Source organism: Equus quagga, chromosome 15 (genome assembly GCF_021613505.1).
Source record: "Equus quagga isolate Etosha38 chromosome 15, UCLA_HA_Equagga_1.0, whole genome shotgun sequence".
Classification (NCBI taxonomy): domain Eukaryota; kingdom Metazoa; phylum Chordata; class Mammalia; order Perissodactyla; family Equidae; genus Equus; species Equus quagga.
Genome location: NC_060281.1, coordinates 93,638,132 through 93,646,901, shown reverse-complemented (window position 1 = coordinate 93,646,901; position 8,770 = coordinate 93,638,132). Strand labels below are relative to the sequence as shown.

The following is an 8,770-nucleotide window of genomic DNA, read 5'->3' as shown; positions in this document are numbered from 1 at the left end:
AACAGGGTCCGCCCGTGGCCGGGAGGGAGGCGCGGGCCCACGGCCCGCGCGCCTCGGTCCCTGGGGCGGCGGCGCGGGTTGCGGGCGGGGCGCGTGGGCCCGGCTCCCTCTGCCGGCCTGCGCGCCGGCCTCCCGAGCGCCCACGCTGGGTGCCCCGGACCGGCCGGGGGTGAGCGGGCGCCGGGCGCCGGGCCGTGGGCCCGCGCCTCCCTCCCGGCCACGGGCGGACCCTGTTCGTCTTGAGTGGCGGCCGAGCGCACGGCTCTGCGGGCCGCGTCTCCCCGGCCTGTCCTCCGCGGCAGGCGGCCCCGAGGGCGGAGGCGGTCCACCTCTTCTGGGCCTCAGTGCCGCAGCCGGAAGGCGGGCAGTGATCGTGATCGTGCCTCCCGGGGCGGGCTGCACGTGAGGTCACATGAGTTAGCGTAAGTGGAGAATGAGAGTGGTCCCTGGCAAGCGCTAGATGAGCGTTTTGGTGTTATTATTACCGGTTTTATTAGAGCTGTGTGTAACGGGATGTTTAATGGGCCTTTTCCTGTTACCCTGGAATTTATGAGTCACGGTGCAAAGATGACCCAGATGCGTTTCGCATCCCACACGGTAAAGAGAATTCGCAACATAAAAGCACCCAGAGCTTGCTAAAGAGCTGCAGAACCAGACCTGCCAGAGGAGAAGAGAGCGTGGGGGAATGTGGGGACAGAGATGGCGATATTCCATATCTTGATTGGGTGGTAGAATTCAGAGACCTCTACACCTAAAGAGGGTGAATGCTGTGTAAATTGCACCTCAAACCTGAAGAAAATTAATTTTCTGGGAGACTCCATTAAGAAAACGAAAGGCAAGCCCCAGACTGAGAGGTTATGAAAACACATATCTGATAAAGGACTTCTATCCAGAACAGGTAAAGAACTCATTCAACCGTGTAATAAAACTGCAAACAACAGAAGCTTCCCAGAAGGAGATACACAGATGGCAAATAAGTACAAGAAGGATGCTCGACCATCATCTTCATGAGGGAAACACAAAGCCACAGTGAGACACGGCCACACCATTGTCCGTCCACTCGAGTGGCCAAAGAAGGCTGACGTCGGCAAGCACCAAGGTTGCAGAGCTGCTGAAATTCTCATCCGTTGCAGACAAGAGGGCAAAATGGTACAACCAATTTGGAAGCATTTTGGTGGTTTCTTCTAAAGTTGCCATACACTTACCCTTCAACCCAGTACTCCCACTCCTAGGTACTTACCCAACAGGGACGAAAACGTGTCCGTACCAGACTTGTACTAAGTTCTCACATTTTTAATTGGATCTCCAGTTATCACGATACGAAGGTTGTAGTTGGTCACGCTGATTCAAGCACTTGTTGCCATTCATTTTATTGTGACTCCTGAGGACATGTTGATAATTTTCTATTGGTTTCACTCATATCTCATGCAGTTATAAAAACAGTCTATATACTGGAGGTTTGTGGGTACTCATTTTCATTCTTTGGCTCAGCAAAGACTAGGGTTAAGTGTCTGGCCCTTTGCTGGTCCCTGTGTCTACAGAGATGACCAGTCACGTCCTTGTGGACTAGTGGAGGGCAGAGTAGCAACTGGCCACGAGCCCTGACTTGAGCGACTGCCCGGTAAGATCCTGATTCTGATCCTGACTCTGCCACTCCCTAGCCCCGTGACAAGTCCGTGTCATCCTCTAGACAGTGGGTGTTCTGGTGGCTGAGCTCGAAGATTAGAATCTGTGATATTATGAGTTATGATAAGAAATTCAGTCACCTGTGCTCAACAATGGGGATATATTCTCAGAAAGCTGCGTCATCAGGCGATTTCCTTGTTGTGTGAACTTCGTAGAGTGTACTTACGAACCTAGCTGGTAGCCGGCTGCACACCGAGGCTCTGTGGTTAGCCTGGTGCTCCTCGGCTGCAAAGCTGTGCAGCATGTCACTGTCCTGAGTACTGGAGGCAACTGTGACACAACAGTATTTGTATATTTAGACATATCAAAACAGAAATAGCACAGTAAAAATATGGTATAAAAGATAAAAAATGGCACATCTGTATGGGGCGCTTACCGTGAATGGAGCTTGCAGGTCTAGAAGCTGCTCTGGGTGAGTGAGTGGGTGATGAGTGAGCAAAGGCCTCGGATGTTCCTGGACACTGCCGCAGACGTTATAAACTGTACACTTAGGCTACACTAAATTTATAAAAAAAGATTTTTCTTTCTTTAATAATAAACTAACCTTAGCTTACTGTACCTTTTTTACTTTATAAACTTTAATTTTTTAACTTTTTGACTCTTTTGTGATAAGACAGCTTAAAATGCAAACACATTGTACAGCTGTACAAAACTTTTCCTTGTATCCTTATTCTATAAGCTTTTTAAATTTTTTTATTTTATTCTTTTACTTCTTAAACTTTTTTGTTAAAAAGTAAGACTAATGCACACATTAGCGTAGACCTGCACAGGGTCAGGATCCTCAGTATCACTGTCTTCCATCTCCACATCTTGTCCCACTTGCCAAGGTCTTCAGGGGCAATATCACACGTGGACTGTCGTCTCCTATGGTCACAGTGCCTCCTCCTGGAACACCTCCTAGAGGGCCTGCCTGAGACGCTTCTTGAGGAGTGTCACTCTTTCAGAAATATGACTATGGCGGTTTGCTTGGTTTGTTTCTTTTTTTTATCATAGATTTGCTTGTAAGCAGATAACACACCATGCACATTCCTCTCTATTAATGAAAACCTTTCAGTGTTGGGGTGCATGTTTTCAAACCTTTTAAGAGGCATGTCGAGCAAAAGCTTCTGCTGAACCCCTCACTGAATTTTCTTGGGGGTTCCTTTTCTTGTCTTGCGGTTTCCTTTTCTCTTGCCTCTTTTTTAGCTGTGCATTCCTGTCCGGTTCCAACAACTCGTCGTCCGTCAGTTCCTTAGGAACCACCTCCAGGAGCTTCTCAACGTCGTTCTCACCCAGGTTAAAGTTGTTTGCCGTCTCAGCCACGGCCTTGTTGACTTTGGCAGCCTCCTCATCCTTGGCAAATCCTTTGGAGTCATATACGAACCTCCTGAGTGTCTTCCTCCATGTGCCATTCACACACTCCTTGGTGACATGACTCCAAGCCCAAGCAAGCTTCTTGATGTAGTCGTAGCTGTTGTAATCCTTCCAGAACTGCATCAGTGTCTTCCTCATGTTACTGAACCAGGTTCGTTTTTGCCCACCGCCCAGAAAGCCAAACACCGAGACACCGAGATTGCAGCAGAGAGAGGGTTTACTCATTAGGCAGCTGCGTGAGGAAGGGAGAGCATGAGGCTCAAATTTGCTTCCCTGCAAATAGGGACTCAGGGATATTTATGGAATGGGGGAAAGGTGGTCTGAAATGTGGGAGAGGTGATTGGAGGTGAGGAGGGGTGAGGTCATTGATGACCTGCACAAGTGTAGTCAGATTCCATGCCTCTTCATAGGACGCATGTACACAAAGTGGCAGTGTTAGCATGATCTGAGGGTGGAGTTTTTATCCTCTTGACATCAAAAGGTCACGTATTGGTGGCGTAGCAGTTAAGTGTTCACATTCTGCTTCGGCGGCCCAGGGTTCGCTGGTTCGGATCCCGCGTGGGGACATGGCACCACTTGGCAAGCCATGCTGTGGTAGGAGTCCCACATATAAAGTAGAGGAAGATGGGCACGGATGTTAGCTCAGGCCCAGTCTTCTGCAACAAAAAGAGGAGGACTGGCAGCAGATGTTAGCTCAGGGCTAATCTGCCTCAAAAAATAAATAACAGATTTTTTTTTAAAAAAGGGTCACCTATCGGACATCTCCACCTGCCCAGTTGATGAGTTGGTGGTCTCAACAGGCCCGAACTGGACAAAGGGGTTCTAATTCCTGAAAAACAGCTCACACACCCATTACCATGGTGACCCAGGCTGCAGGGAGATGTTATCTGTAGGAGCCTAGTGGGAGTCAGACAGCATGTTGCCTAAGCAGCACAGTTAATGATGGGCGAGTTAAACAGCTGAAAGCTACAATCAGTAATTGAAAACAGGAAAAAACTTCAGTACCTAGATACTTAATCATCAATGGCTGTTTGCCAGTTTCATTCAGTTGCAACAATAGCCTGGGCAAAGGTCCTACTCAGGTAGCAGGTCTTAAAAGATGTTATAACTCCTTGATCCATTGGTTGGATCAAAGAAGTGGTATTTGGAGGGAGAAACGCCACTTCGATACTGAGATAAAGATCACCAATAAAAGGAGGATGTCTGGGGACATTATCAACAATAAGCGAAAATCTTGAAAGGCATGCTTTTCCCCAAACAGCAGTTCTCCATTTTGCTGGTATAGCAATTCAGGAGGGCATCTTGGAAGAGGAGCTGAGTCATCCATGACTTCTCACTGCTGTAGTACACTGCCAGTGTGTACTTATCAGTGTGCTTGAAGGCCTGGGGTTCTCACTGGGCCAGATCATAAAGGGTTTCAATTTGTAGCCTGCAACATTACCCCCAAGTAAGACTGTCCTTAAAAGCCTTAAAGGCCGGCATTGACTTGGCCTCCTTATGGATGAAAGTCCTTTCAGACAGCCATTTCTAAAATAGGGAGGTTTCATCCATAGTGAATATTTGCTCTGGCAAGTAATTTTTCGCCACAATCAGCTTTTCTAGAGTTTCCAAAAATTCTTCAGCTGCCTTCATATCAGCACTCACAGACTCACCCCTCACTTTCACATTATGTGATGAATGATGATTCTTGAATTGTTTAAACCACCCAGAGCTGGCAGTAAATTCAACGTCGTAGTCAGGTCCAGCCTTTTCTTTCAACGTCACAGCAAACTTTTTGCTTTGGCTGTGATCATCATGGTGCTGAGAGGGATCCACGTCTCTATCTGGTCTTCAATCCAGGTCATGAGAAATTTGTCCACAGCTGATATAGGCCCCTCTCTAATTTTTGTTATTCTTGTTGCCTTCAATGAAGCAGATCCTTTAACAGCTTCCATCACTTTGTTCCTGTTCTTCAGGATCGCAGCTGCGGTGGAATGGGACATGCCTGACTGGTGAGCAATTACCATCACTGATTTTCCACCTTTGTAGTCGTTAATGACTTTTAATTTCATTTCCAGGTCAATCACTCAATGTGGCCTCTTACTGGCAACATTAGCCATGGTTTTTGTATGCTTAGGGGCTGTGATGAACAAAACAACATGAGATTAAATCAAGCCCAAGAGAAATGATACAATTAAGAGACGCAGTAAACACAAGATGTCTGAGGCTGCTGCCAGCACAGTAAAGCAAACTGTTTTATAGTAAACTGTTTTTAATGAGCACTGTAGAAAGAGTGCTCTCTAAAATAATGATAACAATTATCGTATAGTAAACACATAAACCCATAACACAGTCACTTATTATCAAGTATTACATAGTGTACATAGTAGTATGTGCTATGCTTTTAAAAGTGACTGGCAGCACAGTAGGTTTGTTTACACTAGCATCACCGCAAACAGGTGAACAATGTGTGCGCTGCAGTGTTACAATGGTTACGATGTCACTAGGTGATAGGAATTTTTCAGCTCCATTATAATCTTATGGGACCACATCATATATGTGGTCTGTCTTTGACCAAAATGTCGTTATGTGGCACAAGCCTGCATATATTTGGTCTTCGTCCTGTTCCTGGCACAGAGCTCCCAAAACTCTTGGAGTTTCCTAAGTGATGAGAGCAGTAAATGTCTTTTGTTATTTTAGTGAGGTGGCTCTTGAAAAGCACCTAAGGATGGAGCCTGGTTGCTGAAAGAACCAACCATGATTAGAGGGTTGGACCTTTCCGTCCCGCCCGGACCTCCAGGGAGGGGAGAGGGACGGGAGATGGAGTTCCGTCACCAGTGGCCAGGCCAATGATTTAATCAGTCACGCCTGCGTAATGAAGCCTCTATAAAAACCTGAAAGGATGGGGTTTGGAGAGCTTCTGGGTCAGTGAGCATGTGGAGATTTGGGGAGAGTGATGTGCTCCCAGAGAGCATGGAAGCTCCACGTCTTTCTTGACCTTGTCCTACGCATGGCTTCCATCTGGCTGTTCCTGAGTTACATCCTTTTATAATAAACTGGTAATCTAGTGAGTAAACTGTTTTTCTGAGCTCTGTGAGCTGTTTCAGCAAATTAATCGAACCCAAGGAGGGGATCGTTGGCACTTCTGATCTACAGCCAGTTGGTCAGAAGCACAGGTGACAACCTGGACTTGTGACTTGACGTCTGAAATGGAGACAGTCTTGTGGGACTGAGCCCTCAACCTGTGGACTCCCACAGTCTCTCCAGGTGGAGAGTGTCAGACTTGAGTTAAATTGTAAGACATCCAGCTGGTGTTGGAGAATTGCTTGGTGGTGGGGAAAAAAACCCACCCAGGGGAATTGGGAGCAGAATCAGAGAGTCGTATGTGTGCATTCCTCTGAACAGCACCTGGCGCACAGCAGGTGCCAAGTGAGTGCGTTTGCTGCTGCTGTCATCATTACATCACTGGCTGATTAGCTCTGATGGGTTTTGGCACCGTGCTGACGACACGTAGGACACACTTAGCTCATGTGGCAGGTATGTAGAGAAGAGGAAAGTGGGAGATGCCGACCACACCTGGCCCTGAACCGAGGACGAGCGGAGCTGGTTCTCACTGCTCGCAGTGCCAGGGGTGAGCGCAGAAGGACTGCCCGCAACGAAGACATGGATTCTTTTCACACAGCACAGTGTTTGCCTTGTGGACTGTGAGTTGGCAGGGGCCTCTAACTGGGGTCATATCTGCTGTTGCCTGTGGGGTTCCCTGGGCCCCTTGAGCTCATTTCAGGAGGCCTGTAGAGCAAGAGGCAAGGTTGGCCTGAGTGCCGGGCATGTCGTGTCTGTCACGGCACCGCCCTGCCTGTTAGAGTAGGCAGGGACACTCCTCCACCTTCCCGTGTCCACGGCTGGCCCAGCCGCCTGCTGTTTCTTCTGAGAAGGCTGCCTGCCACAGCAGCCCTCCCTGGCCGCTCGAGGCACCATGAGAAAACTCCCCGTATCCCCAAGCCCATCACTCAGCTCTTAAGAGCACAGTGTCACCCTGGCTGGGGGGTGTCAGAAAGCTCAGGTCCTGGTCACACCTCCCACTGATCCCTCCCTCCCTGTCCCTACCCTGGGCTCCGCGGAGAAGATGAGCTTTTCTGACTTTTCTGTTTGGGGGCACCTCCCAGGCTGGCACAGCACGTCTGGGAAGGGAGAAACGCCTCCCCATGGACAGGACGAGAAGTCTCTGGCATTTGCTTTGGACAAGAGGGCTTTGGGCCAGACAGTCTAGACAGCCTTCACCCCCAAAACAGCCCTGACAGCAGGGGGGTCAGAGGGAGCCGCATCCCTCCACTGTCCAGGGGCACAGCTGTCATCGCCTCTTCCTCCAGGAGTACCCATCCCCACTTGGTTCCCCAGGACATCCTGTCGGGCGGCCCGTTGCCCAGACCTCTGAGACAGTTGGCTGGGGAATCCATGGTGTGAGCTAAGCCAACTGGCCACGGCCGGCTTCCAAGCAACGTTTGTTTTTGATTTTGTCCTTGCATTTTTAAGCCCCAAAGACTACCAGTTCTGGGAAGGACCGGGTCACTCTGTGACCTTGGGAAGGTCCCTTGCAGCCTCTGTGACTCCGTGTTGCTACTCTTGGCTTGCTTGGATTGCAGCGTCCTCCTCATCTTGTTGGCAGTCGGCAGCCAGTGCCTGCTTCTCGGGAGGGAGGTGGCGAGGACATGGTCTGTGCTAAAGGAGAGGAGCCCTGCTCCACTGGCGCCCTTCTCAAGGTGCCAGGTCGCACGGTGTAGCCACAGGCGCTGGCCGATGGGTGGTAGGCAGGGCTGGGCTGGCAGAGCACTGAGAGGCAAGGCAGGGTTGTTGGCCAGTAGCCCCGTCCTGCTGACTTCTCCATCACTTTTCTTTGTTTGTTTTATTATAAAGATAACAGATGCGTGTAAGAAAGTTCAAGTATAAAGAAAAAAAGTAAGATTTGCCTGGTCTCACTCCAGCCCCTCCCTGGAGGCTGCACCATTTCTGTTTCCAGTTCTTACTGTGGTTACTGCTGTAACTCTAAAGTGTACACCTCGTGTCTTCATTTCTCAACTGTAGACAGTTTCTCTTGGTTCTGTTCCATGAAAAATGTGAAGTGAACACATTTACACATTTACACTCTCTTCCTCTCAACCTCCCAGCTTGTTTGTTATTACTGTTAGCTCTTCCAATCCAGTGCTCCCCAACAGGGCCCACAGAGCACCTCCCTAAAATGCAGATTCCCAGGCCACAGACAAAAGTATCGGCATTTGTGGTGGGACCTAGGACTATGCATTTATAATCACCACCCCTAGTTAATTCTTGTGTGTACTAAAGTTTGAGAAATATCATCCCAATGCCTACCTTTACAGCTAAGTAAATCTCTTATCCATTGAGATGCTTTGTCTGCTTTATCAGAAACCCACCTAAGGAGAGATGTCAGCAAAATGGAGGAGTAAGGAACTCCACATTCCACCCCCTATAAAAGCAATGAAAACTTGGGCAAAAACTGTCAGGATCAACTTTTTTGGAACTCTGGAAATTAACCAAAGGCTTGCAGCAACCTGAGGAAAACTTATTCAAGAAAAAGGGCTGATTTCCAGGAAAAAATAAAGGCTGAAATCTTCCCAAATACGATGAATTTTGAGTTAGTAATAAAAAATGTCAACAAATAAAAGCCCAGGACCTGATAGTTTTACTGGTGAATTCTACCAAATGTTTAAAGAAGAATTAACACCAATCCTTCTCA

The 8,770-nt window shown here is 48.5% G+C and overlaps 1 long non-coding RNA gene across 1 annotated transcript; it reads left to right on the top strand.

Annotated features, from left to right (window-relative positions):
- The first annotated feature begins 78 nt into the window (after positions 1–78).
- Positions 79–1,456, top strand: LOC124226880 (uncharacterized). Its single transcript, XR_006885392.1, has 2 exons — positions 79–422; positions 894–1,456. It is a non-coding gene; the product is annotated as an uncharacterized LOC124226880 (long non-coding RNA).
- The last annotated feature ends 7,314 nt before the right edge of the window (positions 1,457–8,770 follow it).